The sequence below is a fragment of the Salvia miltiorrhiza genome, chromosome 2, assembly GCF_028751815.1.
Source record: "Salvia miltiorrhiza cultivar Shanhuang (shh) chromosome 2, IMPLAD_Smil_shh, whole genome shotgun sequence".
Lineage (NCBI taxonomy): Eukaryota > Viridiplantae > Streptophyta > Magnoliopsida > Lamiales > Lamiaceae > Salvia > Salvia miltiorrhiza.
This window is the reverse complement of record NC_080388.1, coordinates 22,315,814-22,340,652: the sequence shown is the minus strand read 5'-3', so window position 1 is coordinate 22,340,652 and position 24,839 is coordinate 22,315,814. Positions and strand designations below refer to the sequence as shown.

General features: G+C 39.7%; 1 long non-coding RNA gene across 1 annotated transcript; it reads left to right on the top strand.

Annotated features, from left to right (window-relative positions):
* The first annotated feature begins 22,087 nt into the window (after window positions 1-22,087).
* LOC131011590 (uncharacterized) lies at window positions 22,088-24,433 on the top strand. The gene is made up of 3 exons (XR_009097036.1): window positions 22,088-22,325; window positions 23,725-23,785; window positions 24,304-24,433. It is a non-coding gene; the product is annotated as an uncharacterized LOC131011590 (long non-coding RNA).
* The last annotated feature ends 406 nt before the right edge of the window (window positions 24,434-24,839 follow it).

The window sequence follows — 24,839 nt, the reverse complement described above, 5'->3', positions numbered from 1 at the left end:
TAATAGCACCTCTGTCCAGACTCTTGAACCACTCCTTCGCTCTGTCCCTGAGAGAGAATCCAAACATCTTCATTCTGATGGCATCAGGTGGCACTCCATTCTGCTTAATAGTGTCGCAGATATCTAGGAACTGGGTAATGTGAGCATGCGGATTTTCAGAAGCCGCTCCACTAAACTGCTCAGCTTGCACCATGTTTATCAATCCCGGCTTCAGCTCGAATGTGTTGGCTTGCACAGTTGGTCCCCATTTGCCTCCTTGAAATTGATCAACTCGAGGCTGATACATGTGATTCAGTGGTGGCTCTGGTGGAGGAGCCCGGTTGCGCTCTCTTTCTTCATCTAGTTGCCTCTGAAGGTTTGTCACGACTTCCACAAGAGTTTGAAGGTCCATGTTATTCTCTGCCATTGCTAGCTTTTTCTTTTCGCGGTTGTCTCTTTTGTATTGCTTTTCGATTTCCAAGTTCAAAGGCACTAGATGTTCCTTTCCTTTGGATCTCGTGATCATACACGCCTGAGACAACAAACAAAAATAGAAATTTTAAAAACTAAAAATAAAATAAAATTAAAACTTATAACGCCTGAAATAATGCTTAAGTCTAATCAGAAATATTAAAGTAAATTCTAAATAATCCCCGGCAACGGCGCCAAAAAGTTGATCACTAAATTATTAGCAACAAATTACCGCAACTAACACGGTGTAATTGTAGCACAAATTAAGTAACCGAGTATCGTATCCACAGGGACTATTATGACGAATCACTCTAAGTAATCCTAATTAAACTCTAGTAATATTCAGGCAAACGAAAGAATGAAGGTTTAATTAACTTAAACTAAAACGCAATTAACAATAATTAAAAGATCGTAGGAAAAATCAAATATGAAAGACAACTGATCCTAGGGTAGTAAATTCATCAATTAAATCTACGCAATAAATCTATTAACCCTATGTACCAGTTTAATCCAGTTATGATGAGAGATCACTTAAGTAATCAATTACTCTCGCTAGAGCAGCAACGATCGTAGATTAGTAAATTCTCTATCTCCGTTAGGTCTCAAGAAAATATACTAACTCCCAATAGCTCCTAAGAATAGCTCCCTATGATCCACCTATCTCCGCTAGGTCTCAAGGTTAAAATCATATCATACATTCCTGAATCCGCTAAACAGTTATCTCCGCTAGGTCTCAAACCGAATAGCTAAACATGCAAACTATTGATCAGATAATTCACAAGAATTAAGTACCAGGAATTATGAATCATAAACTGGAAGGCACAAAAGTATTAACAAATAAATCACATAAATTCAATCAACTATTTACAAACCCTAGAATCAGTTAAAGGAAACTAGCCAGACATGCTAAAGTAAAACATAAACATAAATAAATAGAATGCAATTATAAAAACTGAATTGTATAAAAACTAAAATAAAAACTGAAGTAGCGACTTGAATCTTCAATCTTGATCCAAGCCTTGAAAACTAGAAAGCAATAAAATTCTAAAGCTAAAAACTAAAGTATGAATACTAAGGTTTTCGGGTGTCTGCCGTCTGATGATATGCCTTAGGTCAAAAGAGGACCTATTTATAAGCTTCAGATTTCCTTCAAATCACCATAGGAGTTGCCATGCAAAGTAGAATTCCAAAAGGAAATAGAATTCTAAAGGTAATAGAATCGTGTAAAACAAGGCAACTTTCCAGCTGGATGCACGCACTGAAAACACTCCCACTCTCGCTGCCTGCCCATTCTCGCCAGAGGAATGGATGTCTCTCGGGGAACGGGTTGCGCCAGAGGAATGGTTGATCTCTCTGGCCTCGCCAGAGGAATGGGTTCCGCTCTGGCCTTCTCCAGAGGAACGGTGACTCCTCTGAAATTTAGGTATTGACTTCTCTGGCAGCGGGGACTCGATCCCTCTGCAATGACTTCTCTGCTCTGATCTTCGGCTCTTCTGGCACTTCTCTGTTCTTGACGATTTCTCTGATCTGGGTTGTGACTTTGCTGGATATGACTTCTCTGACTTCGCCAGAGAAATGGATCTCGCCTCTGACACGCCTCTGACATTGATATCTCTGGTGCCAGAGGAACGGTGATTTCTCTGCTCTGGAGATGTCGGCTCCGCTTCTCTGATATTCCGCGGATTTCTCTGGACTGGCTTTTGATTCCTCTGCTCTGGCATTCCAGAACACTTAGAAAACGCCTAATTAATCCAAAATTCTCCAAAATTGCATTCTTTCATCTGGTAAGCCTAAATCTCCTGCAAAGCATAGAATACACCATAAAACGCACCAAATTCCAGAAGATTATCCTAAAACACGCACATACAAACCCCTAAAAAATAGTGTAAATTAAGCATAAATCAGTGAGCATGCTGTGATTATTCACGTTCGTCTACGTTTAAAGCTAATGTTCTCGTCGTTCATCAAGGTTCAAGTTGTAGGTTCCACAAAAACATGACTTAACATGCTTTTTGTTCATTCGTTAACAGCCCATAAAACATGATTTCTGCGAGTGTGATTCATGCCGATTGGAGTAGCAACAGAGGTCGAAGGTTACCTTGATATCTCGCGTGCTTTGGTCGGGTAAGGACGATGGTTTCTCTCTCGCTTTTTCAAGCGTCGAGGTGCAAACAGTCATATCTCGAAAACCACTTGGAGTTTTTGACTCTACTTTTTTGTATATGAAACTAGACTCGAGTCCAAGACCTTTCTTTTGGTATGAGTCTCGAGTCCAGGAGATGTCGGAGTCAGAACAGGTTAATTTTTGAAGTCGAGTCAGTGCAGTGTGAAGGTTGTTTTTGACTTATCTATGTGTGAATTTTATATGCTTATGTGTTCATGCTTGTTTATGTGCTTGAATGCTATGAGTATAATCCGAGTTGAGAGTTAAGTCGAGAGTAGGATGTGTGAATCCTTAGAAGTTGAGTATACCTAGGGATTGAGTTTTATTGGGTAAATAGACGTTGAGTGAGAAGTTATCGTTGAGACGAGATTGGATTTTAGTAATGAGTTCTAACTAAGGTTTGTTTTATCACATGAACCTTCGTTGACGATGATGATGAATTATGAAGACCGAGCGAGACGAAGAAGTAAGTCGCCTGTTTTCATTCCGAAACTAGCGAAGGACTTCAGGTGGGCAATATTTTGAGATACATATATCATTCGAGCTATCTAAAATGATTTGATGATGTTATGAATTTGTCAAATGTCTTGAGATAAATGATATTTGAGAACTGTTTGACTTGCCAATTTTTGATGTTGAGCTTGTATGTTACCCTCTACTGATGAGATGAGACGAATTCGGATCCTGCCACAAGCAGGGTTGTGTACACAGAGGTGACCGTGAGCCGTCTTCGGGTCGGCCGGTCACGGTGCTCGAGAAGGAGGCCTACTTCTCAGTACCTTTGATGATGATGAGTTGTAGATGTGGTACATGCATGTTGAAATCTTTGACAGCTGTCATTCATTCATTTCTTTATGATGTTTATTAAAACTGCTTACACAGGTTCATTTACGCTAAATTTATTCCTGTGTATTGCTGAGATGTGGCAAGTTTCAAACCTATAGCTCTAAGAGCACCTTTCTTGATTTTCGGCGTTTGCCCACTGAGTATTATGTACTCACGCCCTGCATGTATTTCTAAATGTGCAGACTAAGCGAGGAGCGAGATTGGTCTGGTGCTGGTGGGGAGTTGTTGGAGGATGTATTTACTTTATCGTATTTCCTTTTTGACGATCAAGTCTTGAGGAGTGATATACTTTGATTTTCTTTTGAAATTAAGCAATGTACTCACGGTTATATGTCTTCATACATATAATCGATTCGCCTTTTGCTGCGATACTCTGCATATTATGATTCCTTACGAAAAATGAGCGATACCCGTTTTGTCTATACTTTGATTATTCACGTTCGTCTACGTTTAAAGCTAATGTTCTCGTAGTTCATCAAGGTTCAAGTTGTAGGTTCCACAAAAACGTGACTTAACATGTTTTTTGTTCATTCGTTAACAGCCCATAAAACATGATTTCTACGAGTGTGATTCATGCCGATTGGAGTAGCAACAGAGGTCGAAGGTTACCTTGATATCTCGCGTGCTTTGGTCGGGTAAGGACGATAGTTTCTCTCTTGCTTTTTCAAGCGTCGAGGTGCAAACTGAAAATGAAAATGGCTGCTGCTCTTAGGCCGAAACAGGTGGAAAGACACATGGCGAAGGGAGGAAAATTAAGCCGAGTTTTTACCTTGTTAAAGTCGGCATCAAGAATCTCGCTCTACTCCCCTTCGTTAAAGGCGTCGAGAGAGATGAAACTTCTTGTTGTTACTGCTGAAAATTCTAAGTGTTGAAAGGAGAAAGGGGTGGCTCAAGGGTTGAAGAGTGAATTTATACTAGGAGCTCGGTTGGCGTGCACTTGAGTGCCGAAGGGAGGCATTGGTTGTAGTACTGCATGGCGTGGGATGGGGTGCAGCAGGTGAGGTGATGGGAGGCCTTTCGGCTGCCCAGCCAATGGGAAGAGCTGTTGCTGCAGCTTGAGGGGAGGCCTTTCGGCTGCCCAGCCAATGGGAAGAGCTGTTGCTGTAGCTTGAGGGGAGGCCTTTCGGCTGCCCAGCCAATGGGAAGAGTTGTTGCTGCAGCACCTTTTTCCACTCTTTTCTTTTCTCCCTTTTTCCTTCTTTTCCTTAATCATGGCGTTGGCAGGTGGCGGGATAGGGTGGCGTGGGTGGTGATGTGTTCTAAGAGAAAAAGATCTAAGTAAAATCCTTCAGTGTTGATTTCTCTGTATTTGAAATACGGTTTCGCGTTTCGGCTAAAATCGAATAAGTGCTAAATTAAATCCGTAGATTTAATTCGTTCGTCATTCTAATACTTAAATTAAATCCGTAGATTTAATTAGCTTCAAAGTCGGAAATAATTCACGACTTAAGCGACAATGTGAAATAAACTCCATCTTGATAAATAACACAACTTTGCTAAGTTGGTTATAACTTTGAATAATAATTCATCGACTCAAAGATTCTCGTCGCGGTCTTAAACACACGAAGATAAAAAGAAATGCATACTGCTAGTTTAGTGACTCTGTTCTCCAAAATACGTAATTCAGAAACATAGCTGAAAACGTAAGGTGCTTCATTTACTGGCAGATAGATAAATAAACACACAAAACAGGAATTAAATACTGATAAAAGAGCGGGTTGTTACATGGTGTAAGGGTAACACCTTTAGCCATCACATCCGGAAGGAAATACGATGCCAACACCTTAGAAGACACTTTTGGGGCAGCATGGTACCTCAGGTCAATTGCGCAGCCATGAGGAACAAATTCAGTAATAGTCCACATTTTTCCCAAAGCCTTCCCACGAAGAACAAACGGGCAACCACCTCCAAATTTACAAACAACATAGTATCTGGACAGTGAGGAACGAACTGTAGTAAACGATGCATGGTTAATAAGATGATAAACACCACAAGCTACAACCATCTTATCCTTGCTTTGAAAAATACCACCAACAGAGAATGTATCGCTGCTCGAATCATCCTCCTCTATGCCTAGTTCTTGAAAAGGGACCGAAGCTTGATAAGCAGCACCTGGGATAACCCACTGACTAGTAGGGTGATGATAATTTCCTATCTCTTCATCAGTTGCATCACGCGGTGGCAAATTCTGACAATCTCTACCACAATAGTCATCAAAATCCTCATCATCATCAGACCCATAATCACCTTGCCCAACTAAACCATCATTACTCTCATCCTCTTCATCAACATCATCAGCAACTTCACAACAATTCTCAAGACCATCCATCTGATTGTCACTAGAATTAAAATTGCTAGAAGCTGAAACTCCAACAACAGGATTATGTAAAACATGCTTCGCCAAATCATTACTTCTAAGAAAAACAGTCACATGTAAAATCGGAATTTGAACAGAATTCAACAAATGTGACAGTTCAAAATCATCAGTAATCTTCATCCTCATCACCTCACATCCAGGAGACTGAAATAATGCATCAATTTCATACATATAGACAGTCCTATTCTTCATTAAACGAAGTTCAATCTTACCAAGTAGATCAATGAATGTTATACCATTAGACGGTATAGGCATATATTCCCTCCGTCCACCCTCATAAACATTGTTAACCCAAGTTCCTTCATGAGCAATAATAATAGATGTTGCACCCATCTACATAAGACAAGGCAGTGTATGGTCATTAGTACGATTTCATGCAACACAAATATTGTAAATGTGATAAATAAACAAGCATACAAACAAACAAAATAAAACCAAGTGATCTGGTCCTCGTAGGCACTTATGGCACTAATAGTGCCATAAGTGCCTACGCAAATCCAGAATACAGACGTAACATCAATCGAATTTAAACCTTGGAACATCTAAACCCTAATTGGATAATATAAACTCTAAATGGAACATCTAAACCCTAATTGGATAATCTAAACCCTAAATGGAACATCTAAACCCTAATTGGATTATATAAACCCTAAATGGATAATCTAAACCCTAATTGGATAATCTAAACCGTAAATAGATCTGTGTAGGCACTTATGGCACTAATAGTGCCATAAGTGCCTACGCAGATCCAAAAATATAGACATAACATCAATCAAATCTAAATCCCTAAATGGAACATCTAAACCCTAAATGGAACATCTTAGCCCTAATTGGATAATCTAAACCCTAAATAGATTTGCCTAGGCACTTATCGCACTAATACGCAGATCCAAAATACAGACATAACAACAATCGAATCTAAACCCTAAATGGAACATCTAAACCCTAAATGGAGCATCCAAACCCTAATTGGATAATATACACCCTACGGGAAAGTGTTTAAAATGGCCAAATGACTGCACCACCTAGCTACATGATATCAGAACACAACTGTATGGCACTAACAGCACTAATAGTGCCATAAGTGCCTACCATTCACAGCAACACATACAAAAACAACAACAATATAATATACGTGCCAAATCTCGTACACAAATACATAAATCACAGAAATAGAAGAAATCATGATGTCAATAAGATGAAACAGATCAAACAAACAAATAAACAAACAAAAAACAAACAAAATCTCGTACCAAATCTCGTCGAATCACTGCAGATTTGTCGAAACCGGTGAGACAGAGGAGGAGGATGAGGAAGAGAGGATAATCGCCTCTCTAGTCTCTTCATCGGTGCCTGCGAGAGAGAGATAGAAGCAGAGAGGACAATCAGAGAGAGGTTGTAGATACGTCGCTTGCGGTGAGATAGAGGATAAGGAGGAGAGGATAATTGTCTCTCTAATCTCTTCGTCCACGCCGGCGAGAGCGAGATACAGGCGGAGAGGAAAATCACAGCAAGAGAGCGAGATACAAGCGGAGAGGAGAATTGGCTTCATTCATCATCGTCGCAACTTATGAAACAGGCGGAGAGGAGAATTGGCCGGATGAAAGTTCATGTCGCAGGCGAGATAGAGAGAGAGGAGGATGAAAGCTGAATCACGTGTATGTGTTGCTACATGGGTTAATCCCTAAATCCGGATCCGGGTCAAAGGAAGCTGTTGGATCCGTTGGGTTAAAGGGTATATTAGGTAGAGCACATAAAAGATGGCCAAATATTGATATTTCAAATTTTGTGGAAAAAATTTAAGTTTCAATCACCAATAGGGCCATCCGGCCCTATTGCTTCTTTTGTTAAAATAGAAGAAAGATTGCTATTTTGGAGATTTTGCTTATTTGGGCTCAAAGTGATTACCAGCGCGGACATTCCCGTGCCAGAGCTGAGCTGACAATCCCGCGCCAGAGCTGACCAAGTTCGATAGAGCTGGACTTCATATGCCAGAGCTGATTCCATCTCCAGAGCAGACTACATCTTCAGAGCAGACTACAACTCTACAGAGCTTAACACTCCAGAGCTAACTTCGTGTCCAGAGCTGACAGTTGCGCGCAAGGTCGCCAGCGCTGGCAATCACGCGCAAGGCCGCCAGCACTGCTCCAGAGCTGGCAATCACTCGCCAGCGCTGCCGTTACTTGCCGAGCACTTTTTCTAACTTGCAATCTCCTTTGCTTTCACGATTCTATCTCTTAGGCCCAGTTTGGCTAGGCCGTTCTTGATTGTCTTTAGGGTTGATGAAAGGTAGTTTATAAAAAGGCTTAACTACTCATCAAGAAATCAATCTCCTTTGCTTCCGGCGAAATTAATCTTAGTTCTTCAAGTTTCATAGTTTTTGTTCTAAGTTAGTTTAAAATTCCGTTTTGAATTAGTTCTCCATTTTGAGTTGTAATCAAGTGACACTGATTCGATTCTCGCGACATTTTCGGTATTTATTATTTACGTTGATTCTTTTATTCTACATGCATTATGTTTCGTTTTCAATTATGCAATTTCATTTATGTCAAATTAGATTAGAAGCTTTTAATTACAGTTGTTTAAATTCTTAGAGTAGTAGCATTTAAATTCTAGTAGCTTTTACTTTATCGTTCAATTCTGCCTAGGGTTTAATAGTTTATGCTTAAGTATTTATGTTTTGTTCTTTTATGCCTAGTTACTTATGAGTTTAGTTTTACGTTGATATTTCAATTACAAGCTTGTTAGGTCCGGAGGGTCTTGAATAGGTGTATGGAGGGGGGGGGGAATACACCTATAGGCTATTTTTAGAAATCTCAACACAGAGATCAAAACAAAACTTTGAACACAAACTCAGACACCTGTTTACTGAAAGGAGTTTTGACCAAAATAGAGTTGACGACTGATACTGAATACTCTTCAGTAAGGAGTTATCAGTTAACTTGAAATAACTTAACTGATGCACGTAAAGCTTCAGTCGAGTTTGATAAACAGAGATGTTATAAATCTTACTGACTATCAGAGGATAGATCAATCAGACTGATAACACACGCAGCGGAAAACTTTTGTTTCGCAATAGCCTTTTGGGTTGAGCATGTTGTTAGTCTGAAGTTTCTCTTTGCACTTAATCATTTTTTAGTTTACAAGGGAAGAGCACAAATAAGAAAGTAAGTACTGAAAGCTGTAAATGACACAGAGATTTTTACGTGGTTCGGAAAACACTTCCTACATTCACGGTCGGTTGTCAAACCAACAACTTCACTCTGCAAGTGCTTACGGGTGCACTGCAAACCGATGCTCGTGCTTACGGGTGCACAACAAACCTGAACGTGTGCTTGCAGGTGCACACAACCGAAACAACTGAAGATCTAATCTTCAGTACCAACACACCTTGTTGGATTTCTCACTCCTAGCACGAACTGGTACTAAGATGTTGGATTGGTATACTGAACGCAAGAACGTTTTATGCTTGTATACAATGATTCCTGTGTTCAATACTTAATCTTCTATCTGATTGTGTTCATGATTGCATATGTATGTCCTTTGTCTCTATACAAGTAGATTATATGGTGTGTTGTAGATCACAGAAGACCATATAATTAGAATAACCTTAAGAGATATAAAATGATGACAACCGAGATGACTCTAGGACGAGTCGTCGGTTTAGGCTGCAATATAGATGGAAGGAGTTTGTCTTGACTACTTGTCTATACTGGTACGTTATAACGTATTGATAGGATCACAGTGAGATGTATTCTTCTATCTGACATAAGTGAAGAATCAAGATCTCGGTGACTTAGTAGAATCTTAATACTAATAAGATTTCAAATATATATGTTGATTCGTGTATCACTTTGACTTACTATGGGTGAGAATTATATATTAACTTGAGTACTCTGTATCTTGGGTGATAGCGGTCAATATATGATATTTGGTTATCTGTATTAGTACCCGTTTCCAGTATAGGATAATGACATCCCCTTAAGGAGCTCAATAAGGTTTATTGCGTTAAACCCTGCAGGTTGATTAAGTTCAGGCGCAATAATAAGTTTTGAGTGGTACTGCTTAAGGATTACAAAGAGATTAATTAATTTAAGCTGTCAGAGCTCCAATTAATTAATGGATGTCAGATATTTTAAATACGAAGATTTAATAAGTCTAAATACAAGCCCCGACTCATTACCGGCAATAAAGGGGTAAATCAGTATTGATTCTCTAGTGGAATGAATTAATACTTATGAATTAATTATGATCTAGGCTGATCATAGAAATTAATTCATTAGAGGCCCATCTTTATTCCTTGTAGCTGGTCCCTGGACTGGCCCAAAGTCTCTTGTGCCCTAGTAGGAGTTAAATTTCGCCCATCACAGTTATTGGTGCCCTAGGACTGTATTTTATCTATAAATACAGTTGTATGCTCTCAGAATACGACACACACAATATTAGGGTTTTAGAGAGCAGCAGAGGGGCGCCAACTTTGAGAATGCCGATTACTCCTTGGGAATTCTCATAGCTCGTTGTCCATCCAACATTGGGAGTTGAGCGGGATACAGTTCAGAAGATCAGAACTGGAGTCTTTCAATTCAGTCATTGACAGCCTTTGCATAATTCACAAGTAAGTGTTTCTAACTCCAATGTACAGCACTTAAATTCATAGGAGCATGTTAGGAATTAATCGTTGTATGGTGAATTAAGATATCCGAGAAACGATCTTATTGGGGCTAAAATCCTTCAATTGGTATCAGAGCCTGGATTGCTTTTCTTGGCTCTTTCAGTTAATTCGTGTATGATTAATAATTTGCGTTGAGTTTGGCTTGCTGCTGCTGCTGTTCTTCGTGGTTTGTTGATTCGTGGGATACATCATTTTGACGTTGTAATCATTTTTCCAGCACGAAAAAATCTGTGGTTAGATTAGTTTTTTTGTTGTTGTTGTTTTCCGGTTGTAATATGTAATTATGGTTAAACGAGACGCAAACGACGACGATCAGACGTAAAACGAAGAACAGGTTTTTGGAGTTGATGAACAGGTTTCAGGCTGTGCTGCACTCTGGTTCGCGAACTGCTGCACTCTGGCTTCAGAGCTACTGCGCTCTCCCTCTGGAGCTGGTTCTGGTTCTGAGCACTCTGGGCTTCGGCTCTGGCTTTGGGCAGTCTGAGTTTCGACTCTGGCTCTGAGCAGTCTCTACTCTGGCGTGTGAGTGGTCTCTACTCTGGCGTGTGAGTGGTCTCTGCTCTGACGTATGATTGGTCTCTGCTCTAGCATCTGAGCGGTCTTTGCTCTGGCCTCAGAGTGGTCTCTGCTCTTGCTCTGAGCGGTCTCTGCTCTGTCTGTGAGCTCTGCCCCTGGCTGCGAGCTCTGCTCTGGCTGTTTTCCCTGCTTTGGCCACGAGCTCAGCCCTAGCTGCGAGTTTTCTCTGCTCTGGCTGCGCGGATCTGTTGGGGCTGCCGAAGAGGTAGCGCACGAATCTCGAGGCAAACCCTAGGGGTTTCTAAACCCTAGTTTCAAAGACGGGCCTGATGGAGCTATTTCGGGCCGAGTTATCGTTTTTGAGTTATTCTTTTCTGTTTTAAATGTAATAGATTAGAATTGGGATTCCACGAATGGGTCACGGAGAACTTTTTTTCTTTTATTCTGTTCTTTGCATGTCGTGGTGTTAATCCTTTATGCTCTTTGCTTGCTGTTTTGTCTTTGCTTGTTAATATGTGTTTGTTAACTGCGCTTAGACAAGCATGCTAGGTTTATCGTTTTCTTAAGCATATTTTAGAATTCTAAGAGCATGTTTTACGTATTGCGTTCTAGAAGAGCATGTTTAGGATTATGTGTTGAGCATGATCAAACCTTTTGAAAGAAAAAGACTAAGTAGTTTTAATAATTTTTAAAGTGCTTAAAAATTATTTTAGACCTCCACAAGCGGTCTCTAGACAAAGTGATTGGCGATGTGAGTAAACGTCCACCCGCGTGGCCTACTTCATATTTATTCTTTCATAAGTTTGTCAGATGAGGTTTCTATAAAAAATATTTAAATCCATTAAAGTAGTGGGAGTTATGGAGTAAACATCCACACGCGTGGCTTACTTGTATGATTTTCACGAGTACTTTGGAGAATGGAATTAAATAAGATAACCAAGAAATTAAATTGAAAGCGGCATGGTCTGAGTGAGTATGTCAATTTCGAGAATTTAATTGTCAAGGTTAAATTGTGGTCATTGCTTAGATATCATATCAATTACAATGTACAACTCCCCGCGGAGTCCCTTCTTGATTATGATATGGTCTAGCTAAGGTCCAACTATTAATTTCCTTTGTTAAAAGGTTAAGTTGACATGGATGGAGATTAAATGACTAGGTAAATAGTCTGTTTGAGGAGTTCGTGTGTAAACGTCCACACGCGTGGCTTGCATATGAGATTCCTTGGGCGGTTGGAGGTATCAATCCATATTGTTTTATCAAAAGGTTACAATATTATTGTTACGAATTATGTGCTTCATATTCTTACATGTTTAAATTGTTTACCTTCAGATATGTCTATGTCTCCTATCATCTCTATTTTTGCAAACAATCCTCTCACCGGTCCAAATTATGTTGAATGGAAACGCCATCTTATGTATATTCTTGACGCTGATGAGCACAGTTTTGTGCTCACTACTCCACGTCCCGTGGCCCTTACTGATGAGTCGACTGATGTGGAACGAGAGGCGCATAAAAGGTGGCACAAGTCAAATAATATGGCCAAGTGCTATATTATGACGACTATGTCACAAACCTTGCAACTCCAGCATCAGGTCATGAATGACGCGGCTGATATCATGTTGAACCTTACTGAGGTTTATGGAGAGTCCGAAAGATCTGCTCGCTTTAACATAATGAGAGAAATCTTAGCATGTAAGATGAGCGAGGACAGTTCTGTACACGAGCATGTCGTGCACATGATAAATCTTTTTGATAGGCTCGACTTACTCGGAGGAGGTATCGAAGAGGATGTCAAAGTCGATATCATCCTGAATACTCTCCCCAAGACTTTTGAGAACTTCCATCTCAATGCCATTATGAGGAAGGCCAACTATACTCTTAACGAGTTATTGAATGTTCTAGTTATGGCAGAGGGAGTCTTGGGCAATGGGAAAGAGGTACTTGTCGCTGCCAATGGATCTGCTTCTTCGTCGAAAGGCGGGAAAAAGAAGTGGAAAGGTCTGAAGGGCAAGGGAGGCAAGAAAGCTAGTGGGAGTAGCAAAGTAGGCGGCCCTACCGGCGGCGTGAAGAAGCCAACGAAAAAGGGAAAGTGCTTCAAGTGCGGCAACACTGGGCACTGGAAGAAAGATTGTCCGGTGCTAAAGGCAAAGGGACAAGGTACGTCACAATTTCTAGTAACTGAGACATGTTTAGCTTCGTTTTCTACTCATTTTTGGGTAGTGGATACGGGGGCAACTGACCGTGTCTGTTACACCTTGCAGGGTTTCAAGCCGACAAGGGAACTGGCAAGTGATGAGATCACCATCTCCATGGGCAATGCGGCGAAAGTTGCAGCTGTTGCAATTGGAGATATATCTTTATGTTTTGGTGATGACATTTTAGTTTTGAGAGATATTTTGTATGTGCCGGAGTTTCGGCGGAACATCATTTCTGCTTCAAAATTGTTTTTGGATAAATATTCTCTTACTTTTGATAGAGGTGTTTCTATCATCAAAAATAACATGATTATTTGTTCTGGAATTTTGAACAACTCTCTTTATACTATTACATGTCCAAGTTATATTTCTGTCCATGTTGCATCTACATCACAAATTTGTCCAAATCCAAATAAGAGTAATTTTTTTCTCATGAACAATATACACATGCTTGGCACCTAAGGTTAGGCCACATCAATCTAAACAGGATCCAAAGGCTTGTGTCGAATGGAATTTTGAAAAACTTTTAAGCTGTTCCATTTAGAACCTGCGAATTTTGTATAAAAGGAAAGATGACGGCAAGGTCTTTTAAGGAAAATGGAAATAGGGCCTCGCATGTTTTAGAATTGATTCACTCTGACTTGTGTGGACCGATGTCCGCAAAAGCTCGTGGAGGGTATGAGTATTTCGTCACTTTCATTGACGATTACTTAAGATATGGGTATATTTACGTACTTCACCACAAGTCTGAATGCTTTGAGAAATTCAAAGAATTCAAGGCAGAAGTGGAGAAGAGATTGGGTAAATCTATCAAGTCATTGCGGTCTGATCGCGGTGGTGAATACCTCGAAAACGAGTTTAAGCAATACTTGTTAGATTCTGGGATTACATTCCAATTAACTGCACCGGGTACTCCCCAACAGAATGGTGTAGCGGAGAGAAGAAACATTACTCTTTTGGAAATGGTACGATCAATGATGAGTTATGCATCGTTGCCTATTTCATTTTGGGGATATGCCTTGGAAACAACGGCTTACTTACTGAATCTAGTGCCGTCCAAATCTGGCACTTACTGAATCTAGTGCCATCCAAATCTGTGCCAAAAACCCCTACATAATTATGGTCAGGGCGAAAACCCAGTTTGCATCATATAAAGGTATGGGGTTGTCCTGCATACGTGCTCGACAAAGAGGCAAAGAAATTGGAGTCTAGATGTGAAGTAATGCTGTTTGTAGGATATCCAAGAGAAACGAAAGGTGGTTATTTCTATAATCCTAAGGATCAGAAAGTGGTTGTTAGCACCAACGCACGATTCTTGGAACAGGATTATATAGATAAACACAAGTCTACGTCCGAGATTATCCTTTAAGAAATCGAAGGCAATGGACAGGCGATTCCATCACCACCCCAGCCAAGTGTGCAAGCGAATGCATCACAAGGCACTGCACAAACCATTGTCACATCTGTACCACCACCGCTTCGTCGTAGTGGAAGGGTTATCGTCCAACCCGATCGATTTATGTTCTTGGGAGAATCTTCGGATCTTGTCCCTGTTAATGAGCGAAAGGATATCGACCCTGACAACTTTAGACAAGCGATGAAAGATTTAGATGCAGATTCTTGGTTCGACTCCATGGTTTCTGAAATAGAATCCATGACTGCTATGGAGGTATACGAGAAAACTGAATTACCGGATGACTTTTTGGCCATAGGTAGTAGGTGGGTATACAAGACAAAGAGAGATTCGGATGGCGAAGTAGTAGCTTTTAAAGCTAGACTGGTGGCAAAAGGTTATACCCAGGAACGGGGTATAGATTATGATGAGACCTTTTCGCCGGTTGTCATGCTTAAGTCCATCCGAATACTCCTTACCATAGCAGCCCACATGAACCTTGAGGTTTGACAAATGGATGTCAAGACCGCTTTCTTAAACGGTTTCCTTGAAGAAGGAAGGGACATCTATATGCAGCAATATCGCAGCCCGACGCCTAGCAAGTGATAGCGTAGACCGGGTATCGATACGACTAAATAAATTAATAAGGTAAAGAGAGAAAACTAGATTGAACGTCGAGCGGAAGCAATCACTGAAACGTGATAAAACAAGAAAGATGACATCATCATCAGTGTAGAAATTATTAGCTTTATAACTTTTAAATCTTCGAGATTCTTGTCAACCTTTACAAAGTAGACATAGCTAAATACTCACAAAAACTCAGGATATACAGAGTATCGCAGCAAAATACGAACAGACTATATGTATGAAGACATATAGCTGGGAGTAAATTTCTTGATTAAGTCTAAACTAAACTTCAACATCTTGATATTACCGCAAGAAATATGAATACGGTAGAAGAGAAACCAACCGAAACAAAATCCCCGCCAGCACCAGTCCAATCTCCCTCCTCGCTTATCCTGCACGTTTAAAAATACATGCAGGGCTGAGTATAAAATACTCAGTGGACATATGCCGAAAAATCAGTGAAAACTTGCTCTTAGAGCTATAGATTGAACTTGCCACATAAGCAATACACGGAGATTTTACTCGAAAGAACCCGTGTAAGCAACTAAATCATAAACAAACGATAGCACTATCAAAATATTCATCATGTATGTACCGCATCTACAACTTATCATCATCAAAGGTACTGGTGAATAATGATATCTGAGAAACGATCCTTTTGGGGCTACATCCTTCAATTGGTATCAGAGCCTGCATTGTCTTTCTTGGCTCTGTCAGTTTATTAGCGTACATTAATAATATGCGTTGTGTTTGGCCTACTGCTGCTGCTGTTCTTCGTGGTCTGTTGATTCGTGGGATACGTCGTTTTGACGTTGTAATCGTTTTTCTACCACGAGAAAATCCATGGTTAGATTAGAATTTCAATTGTTGTATTTGTTTTTCGGCTGTAATCTGTACTTATGGTAAAACGAGATGAAGACGACGACAATCAGACGTAGAACGAAGAACAGGTTTTTGGAGTGGATGAACAGGTTTCAGGCTGTTCTATCGCGCGCGTCCGCGAGCTGCTGCACTCTGCCTCCGAGCTGTCTCTGCTCTGGCTACTGAGCGGTCTCTGCTCTAGCCTCTGAGTTGTCTCTGGTCTGGCCTCTGAGTTGTCTCTGCTCTGGCCTCTGAGCGGTCTCTGCTCTGGCCTCTGAGCTGCTGCTGCTCTGTTTGCCGAAGCTGCCGAGGAAGTGGTGCACGGATCTCGAGGTAAACCCTAGGGGTTCCTATACTCTAGTTTCAAAAACGAGCCTGATGGAGCTGTTTCGGGCCGAGTTTTCGTTTTCGAGTTTTTCTTTTCTGTTTTAAATGTAATAGATTAGAATTGGGATTCCACGAATGGGTCACGAAGAACTTTATTTCTTTTATTTTGTTCTTTGCATGTCGTGGGGTTAATCCGTTATGCTCTTTGCACGTTGTTTCTGCTTTGCTTGTTAATATTTGTTTATTAACTACTTTTAGACAAACATGCTAGGTTTATCGTTTTCTTAAGCATATTTTACGTGTTGCGTTCTAGAATAGCATGTGTAGGATTATGTGTTGAGCATAATCAAACCTTCTGAAAGAAAAAGACTAAGCTGTTTTAATAATTTTTATGGTGCTTAAAAATTATTTTAGACCTCCACAAGCGGTCTCAAGACAAAGTGATTGAGAATGTAAGTAAACGTCCATACGATCGTGGCTTACTTCATGTTTGATTTCACGAGTTTGTCGAGTTGAGATTTCTATTAAAAATATTTAAATCTATTTAAGTAGTGGGGGAGTTATGCGGTAAACGTCCACACGATCGTGGCTTACTCGTATGATTCTCATAAGTACTTTATAGGATGGATTTAAATAAGATAACCAAGAGATTAAATTGAAAGCGTCATGGTCCTAGTGAGTATGACAATTTCGAGAATTTAATTGTCAAGGTTAAATTGTGGTCGCTGCTTAGATATTGTTTCAAGTACAATGTACAACTCCCCATCGGAGTCCCTTTTTGAATATGATATGGTCTAGTTAAGGTCCAACTATTAATTTCTTTTGTCAAAAGGTTAAGTTGACATGGATGGAAATTAAATGACTAGGTGAATAGTCTGGTTGAGGGGTTCGTGTGTAAATGTCCACACGATCGTGGCTTACTCGTGAGATTCCTTGAGCGGTTGGAGGTTTCATTAATATTGTTTTTATCAAAAGGTTATAATATTATTGTTACGAATTATGTGCTTCACGTTCTTACATGTTTAATTTGTTTACCTGCAGATATGTCTATGTCCCCTATCATCTCTATTCTTGCAAACAATCCTCGCACCGGTCCGAATTATGTTGAATGGAAACGCCATCTTATGTATATTCTTTACGCTGAGGAGCACAGTTTTGTGCTCACTACTCCACGTCCCGCGGCCCTTACTGATGAGTCGACTGATGTGGAACGAGAGGCGCATAAGAGGTGGCACAAGTCAAATAATATGGCTAAGTGCTATATTATGACGACTATGTCACAAATCTTGCAACTCCAACATCAGGTCATGGATGACGCGGCTGGCATCATCTTGAACCTCACTGAGGTGTTTGGGGAGTCCGAGAGATCTGCTCGCTTTAACATAATGAGAGAAATTTTAGCATGTAAGATGAGCAAGGGCAGTTCTGTACACGAGCATGTCATGCATATGACAAATCTTTTTGATAGGCTCGAGTTACTCAGAGGAGGTATCGAAGGGGAAGTCAAAGTCGATATCATCCTGAACACTCTCCCCAAGTCTTCTGAGAACTTCCGTCTCAATGCCATTATGAGCAAGATCAACTATACTCTTAACGACTTATTGAATGCTCTAGTTATGGCAGAGGGAGTCATGGGCAAAGGGAAAGAAGTGCTTGTCACTGCCAAGGGATCTGCTTCTTCGTCGAAAGGCGGGAAAAAGAAGTGGAAAGGTCCGAAGGGCAAGGGAGGCAAGCAAGCTAGTGGGAGTAGCGGAGTGGGCGGCCCTACCGGCGGCGTGAAGAAGCCAACGGGGACGGGGAAGTGTTTCAAATGCGCTAAAGGCAGATGGACAAGGTACGTCACAAGTTCTAGTAACTGAGACATGTTTAGCTTCGTTTTCTACTCATTCTTGGGTAGTGGATACGGGGGCAACTGACCATGTTTGTTACACCTTGCAGGGCTTCAAGTCGACAAGGGAACTAGCAAGTGATGAGATCACCATCTCCATGGGCAATGCGGCGAAAGTTGCAGCTATTGCAGTTGGAGATTTATCTTTATATTTTGGTGATGACATTTTAGTTTTGAGAGATATTTTGTATGTGCTGGAGTTTCAGCGGAACATCGTTTCTGTTTCAAAATTATTTTTGGATGGATATTCTGTTACTTTTGATAGATGTGTTTCTATCATAAAAAATAACATGATTATTTGTTCTGAAATTTTGAACAACTCTCTCTATACTATTACATGTCCAAGTTATAGTTCTGTCCATGTTGCAACTCTCTATATACTATTACTTTTGATAGAGGTGTTTCGTGATTGTATGGGTACGGTTCGAGGTTGTTTTCATGTGAAAGGCGAAGATGGATACGATTTCGAAGCTGAGCTGCTTACTACTATCACTGCGATTGATATCGCTCACGTTAAAGGTTAGTGGAATTTATGGATTGAAGCGGATTCTATCTATGTTGTCAAGCTAGTGGAGACTCGTTCATTGGACGTGCCTTGGCGCTATCGTGCTTTTTGGAAAGCCACTCTTCTCCGTCTGGCTGACATGCGCATTCAAGTTTGTCACATCTACCGTGAAGGTAACGTAGCAGCGGACATTATGGCAAATCAAGCTAGAAGTGAAGGTTGGTGGTCATATGCTATTGATGAGATTCAACGAGCAGTGGTGGAGGATCTTTCTTCTCATAGTTTTATTCGTCAATGCTAGAAGTGCGCGGTTGTGGGTGTTGGAGTGACGCCGAGGTTTTTTAACAACTTGCTGGTGCGCTGGCAGTTGGGCCTTGGGGGTCGGGTTCCGTTGGTTGCTCCGTAACTTATCTTCGTTTGGATAGGTTGGCGTTGAGTTTTTTGAGTCTGTTTTTTCTCGGCAGATTACGTGGGATCCTTTGCGATCCTGGTAAAGTGGGCTGGTAGGATCAGTGTTGAGCCCCTTTGGCGCGCTTTGGTTGTTGCTCGAAATACAAGTTGGGCCGTTTTCTTTCTTGGTTTGTGCGGCTAGGGACGACGTAGTATTTTGAGGGGCGTATGTTGTTCTTAGTCGTTTTGGGTGTCTGTCTTGGGGCGATGGTTAGTCCGGAGCTCTTGGATTCGATGCCCTTTTTGTTGCCTCTTAGACGGACACTCTTTTCCGTCTGCAAGGTTTTTCCCTTTGGGTTTTCTTTGCTGAGGTTTTAACGAGGCCCGACCCTTAGTTTGCTTCACTTTGCGCTCTCAAGGGTTTTCTTAGGTTTTTTTTTTCTCTTTTTCTTAATATATAATCGCATTTAATCAATTGGTAACAAATCAATAGTAAAATTTTAAAAAAAATAAATCCAAAAAAAAAATATTCGAATTATATAATTTATACTCCCTCCGTCCCGCCCAAGATGCTACATATTCCTTTTCGGGCCGTCCCAACGATGATGTTGCATTTCTATATTTGGCAAAAATAAGAAATTTTAAACACTTAATTAACACTAATTAAGTATTTTTTTATTACCTTCTCTCTCCTACTTTATCACTTTATTATCTTCTCTTTCTTACTTTATCACTTTATTACTTTCTCTCTCCTACTTTATCACTTTATTATTACACACTTAAAACATTAATCTACAACTCCTTAAATCCCGTGCCGAAAAGCAAATGTAGCGTCTTGTGACTCATCCAAAACACCTAGCGGATGGACTCGAATTTTTACGAGGTCGTTCTAGGGCAGTAAGGTGACTCAAGTCGTCTTACACGGAAGGCTTAGCAGGGCTCTAATTGTGTTACTCACAAGAAACTGAAGGAAAACCTAAACACTCTAATCGGGTAGTTGGGTCTGGCACTATCTCGCTCTCTAATCACCAAGACATAATCGGAAGAAAGCAATAAACATTAACTATGCAGTAGATATGTAGTAACTAAAAACGTAGAAATTAAACATTAAACATTAAACCTATCGAACTAGGGTTATAATCTAGTACGCCAAACCAAACGAACATAAACCCGTAAACAACGAATAATCACTACCCAGGCATGAAGACAAGATCAAACATCAAATTCAAAATCAAAACAAACTTTAATTGTTATCTAGAAGGATTTCTTAACAAACAATCAAAGAGCATTCGCAGCGATCAACAACGAACAATCAAATACTTAAATTATCAACGATCATCCACGTTATGGAAAATAATCTAAGATCTATCAATCATCAAAAGCATAAACAAATACTGAGACAAACCAAAGAATTCAAATAAACTAAAGAGAATCAAATGAATTCTTACAAAACGTACGATCCAAGTAAACTAATCCGATGGAATGTAAATTGACATAAACGGTGATCCAATGAATCCAAGAGCTATTGTTGATGTTTTGAATCTCTAAAACCCAAGGAAAAAGTGTGGAAATCGCCTTAGAGGCTGCTGGGGTCGAGAATAGGGTGAAAACCCTAAAAATGGGCTTTTAAACGGCAAAAACATAACTGCCGAAAACGCCAGGGACGGCGGCCGCCGTGGGACGGCGGCCACCGTGTACTGCCTTCGATGATCTTCCACGGAAATGCACGGCGCGCGCCGTGGGGCCGCGATCGACGTCTTGATGGCGGCCGCCGTAAGACGGCGGCGACCGTGAGCTTGACTCCAAAAACTGCTCCCAACGATGCCAAAATGCTCAGCAACTCTGTAACACCCCGTACTTTTCCTCATGTTGTGAGATAGTGTCTTAACACTATTGAGAGTACTGAGATGTCGAAATACGAGACTACTTTTTTTTATGAGTAGATAAGACAGTTTGTCTTTTAAATAGAGATACGAGTGAATAAACCGATGATGGAATTAGAGTGATGAGATTTGAGAAATGAGTTGAGATAGAGATGCTGATTGAATTGAGTTGAGATTTTATTTTATTTCCGACTACCGGGAATAGAATTACCAGATACCGACTTAACAAAGATTGACTGTCCTATTAAGAAAATAGGAATAATGAGTTTGATATAGAGTCGAGGAAGAAAGAGTGGGAACCTTGATGAAAAGAGTCGGTCAGAGAGACGTTTAGTCTGTTTGTGTTTGCCGACTGCTTTGATGTGACGTTATGTGAATTTACGTGACTGATTGATTATGTGATTTTTGTGATGTGTGTCATTGTGACCAATTTATTATGATTTATATTTGAGACTTTAGCACTTGGAATTTTGATTAAGTTTCCAAAGCAAGTGCAGTTTATTTTTACCGAGAAATCGAATGATGCCGGTTTATGGAAATTTTTCCAAGCAGGATTTTTTTTTTAAATTATTTTTCCTACATAGAGGAATATTATAATTGAGTGAGTGCACTAATATTAGTGCTATAATTATTTTATTTTGGTCACATGAATAATTATACTATGGTACCTTATTAATGAGTAACATTTTCATAGTTATTGTGATTTCTATTTAATCACCCTTCTCACACTTTATTTTAATTTCTCTACCATATGATTAAATGCCACAAATTGCCAAGTGTGGAGATTGAGAGAGTAGAGATTGAGAGTGTGTTTATTGAGAGAGTAGAGATTGAAAGTGTAGAGATTAGAGAGAGAAGTGTAGAGATTAGAGTGAGAGAGATCAATGCATTAATTGCATATATTCCATAAGATTTACAAATCTTTCTTTAAGATCACAAGATCAATTCATATCTTGTAAAGCAAATTCTCTCTCCCTCACTCACCACATTCGACCACCTCTCTCTCCCTCACTCATCATTTTCGCCCAACACTCATCTTCCTCACCTCTCGCTTTCCACCATTGTTAACCATAGATGAGACCTCCGAAGCTTCACAAAAATATACCAAACACATAAATCACCATCAAAATCTTACCTAAACACCTCCTATCAACTTGAATCCAAGGAGATCCTTGAAGATTGACTTCAAGACTAGAGAGAGAAAGTTTGATATTTGGTGTAAACTTGGGTAAGTGATCTCCATATTCATAGATTAGACTTGTATGAGATTGTATGTGAGTATTCTTGAGAGTTTGAAGCAAGAAAATCACCCCCTTCATTTTTTTTTCTAAATTTTCGAAAATATGGGTCTCATACCATTCAAAAAAATTTCTTTTTCTTTTCTTGATTTGGGGTGAAAAATGAGTTTTATATGATGTTTGTTGATGATTGATGGGTGTTGTGAAGTATGTGCTTAGAGATGTGAAAGTTTGATATAGTTTAGTTTACCCAAAATTGGGAACTTTTGAGTTGATGGTTTAAATGATGAATTGATGATGTCAATTGATGATTTTGATATGAGTTGGTTTACTAAAATTAGGGATATGTGTATCTATGCTCTAATTTGTAAATTGATGGAGTATATGTGAGTTTAAATGATTAAAATTGATAGATATATGATGAGATTAAAGATCCGTGTGTGTTTATAAAATTTCAAAGAGTTTAGTTTAATAAAAATTAGGACTTTCTTGTCTATGTGTCTATTAAGTGATTTGGTTTAAGATATATGAAATTGAGTATGATATTAGTGTTTTAGTATGTTTGATCAAGTCTATTGTAAGCTAAGTAAAATTTGGACTTAGTTTAGTTTGAATGAGTTTTTGAGTTTTCATATTTTGAGAAGGCAATGAATGATAAAATGAGGTCTAATTGATTTATGATCATTATGTGAACGTTTGTCATGCTTTTGTTAAGAGTTTGCGTTGATACATGAGTTATCATTAGAGTTTAGTTTACATGATAAAAAGGGGATTTATATGTGTAAAATGAGTTATATGATGTATGAGGTCATTAATGAGTGTTTGGGTAATTTTGAGCATAAGAATGAAAAGAGAATTGAATTGATGCGTTCGTTGAAACGTTTCCCTTGAGATTTGAGTTAAGATGTAAAAGAGGAGAGTTAATTTGGGTATGATGCGTTTTATAATGTGTTTGAATGTTGTTGAGTGTTAATTTTGGAGATTTTGACTCGACTTTTTTGTATATGAAACTAGACTCGAAGACCTTTCTTTTGGTATGAGTCTCGAGTCCAGGAGATGTCGGAGTCAGAACAGGTTAATTTTTGAAGTCGAGTCAGTGCAGTGTGAATGTTGTTTTTGACTTATCTATGTGTGAATTTTATATGCTTATGTGTTCATGCTTGTTTATGTGCTTGATTGCTATGAGTATAATCCGAGTTGAGAGTTAAGTCGAGAGTAGGATGTGTGAATCCTTAGAAGTTGAGTATACCTAGGGATTGAGTTTTATTGGGTAAATAGACGTTGAGTGAGAAGTTATCGTTGAGACGAGATTGGATTTTAGTAATGAGTTCTAACTAAGGTTTGTTTTATCACATGAACCTTCGTTGACGATGATGATGAATTATGAAGACCGAGCGAGACGAAGAAGTAAGTCGCCTGTTTTCATTCCGAAACTAGCGAAGGACTTCAGGTGGGCAATATTTTGAGATACATATATCATTCGAGCTATCTAAAATGATTTGATGATGTTATGAATTGTCAAATGTCTTGAGATAAATGATATTTGAGAACTGTTTGACTTGCCAATTTTTGATGTTGAGCTTGTATGTTACCCTCTTCTGATGAGATGAGACGAATTCGGATCCTGCCACAAGCAGGGTTGTGTACACAGAGGTGACCGTGAGCCGTCTTCGGGTCGGCCGGTCACGGTGCTCGAGAAGAAGGCCTACTTCTCAGTACCTTTGATGATGATGAGTTGTAGATGTGGTACATGCATGTTGAAATCTTTGACAGCTGTCATTCATTCATTTCTTTATGATGTTTATTAAAACTGCTTACACAGGTTCATTTACGCTAAATTTATTCATGTGTATTGCTGAGATGTGGCAAGTTTCAAACCTATAGCTCTAAGAGCACCTTTCTTGATTTTCGGCGTTTGCCCACTGAGTATTATGTACTCACGCCCTGCATGTATTTCTAAATGTGCAGACTAAGCGAGGAGCGAGATTGGTCTGGTGCTGGTGGGGAGTTGTTGGAGGATGTATTTACTTTATCGTATTTCCTTTTTGACGATCAAGTCTTGAGGAGTGATATACTTTGATTTTCTTTTGAAATTAAGCAATGTACTCACGGTTATATGTCTTCATACATATAATCGATTCGCCTTTTGCCGCGATACTCTGCATATTATGATTCCTTACGAAAAATGAGCGATACCCGTTTTGTTTTTTATCTTGAAATTCCTGATATTTACGAAGTTATGATGACATTAACGATTTTACCCTTGGGTTAATTTATGATGATTTTCCTTAGCATGCTCTGATGCGAGCTTCCGCTTGATGTTCGACCTATTCTTCTTATCTTTTATTCTTTTAAAAATAGTCGTATTGATACTCGTACCCCACTATCACTAGTGTCGGGAATCGGGCTGCGACATGGTGGTATCAGAGCAGGTCATCTGCTCTGAGTCTATTGCTTGACTGAGTTGAACCTTTGATTGCTTCTACTCTATTAAACTTGAGTAC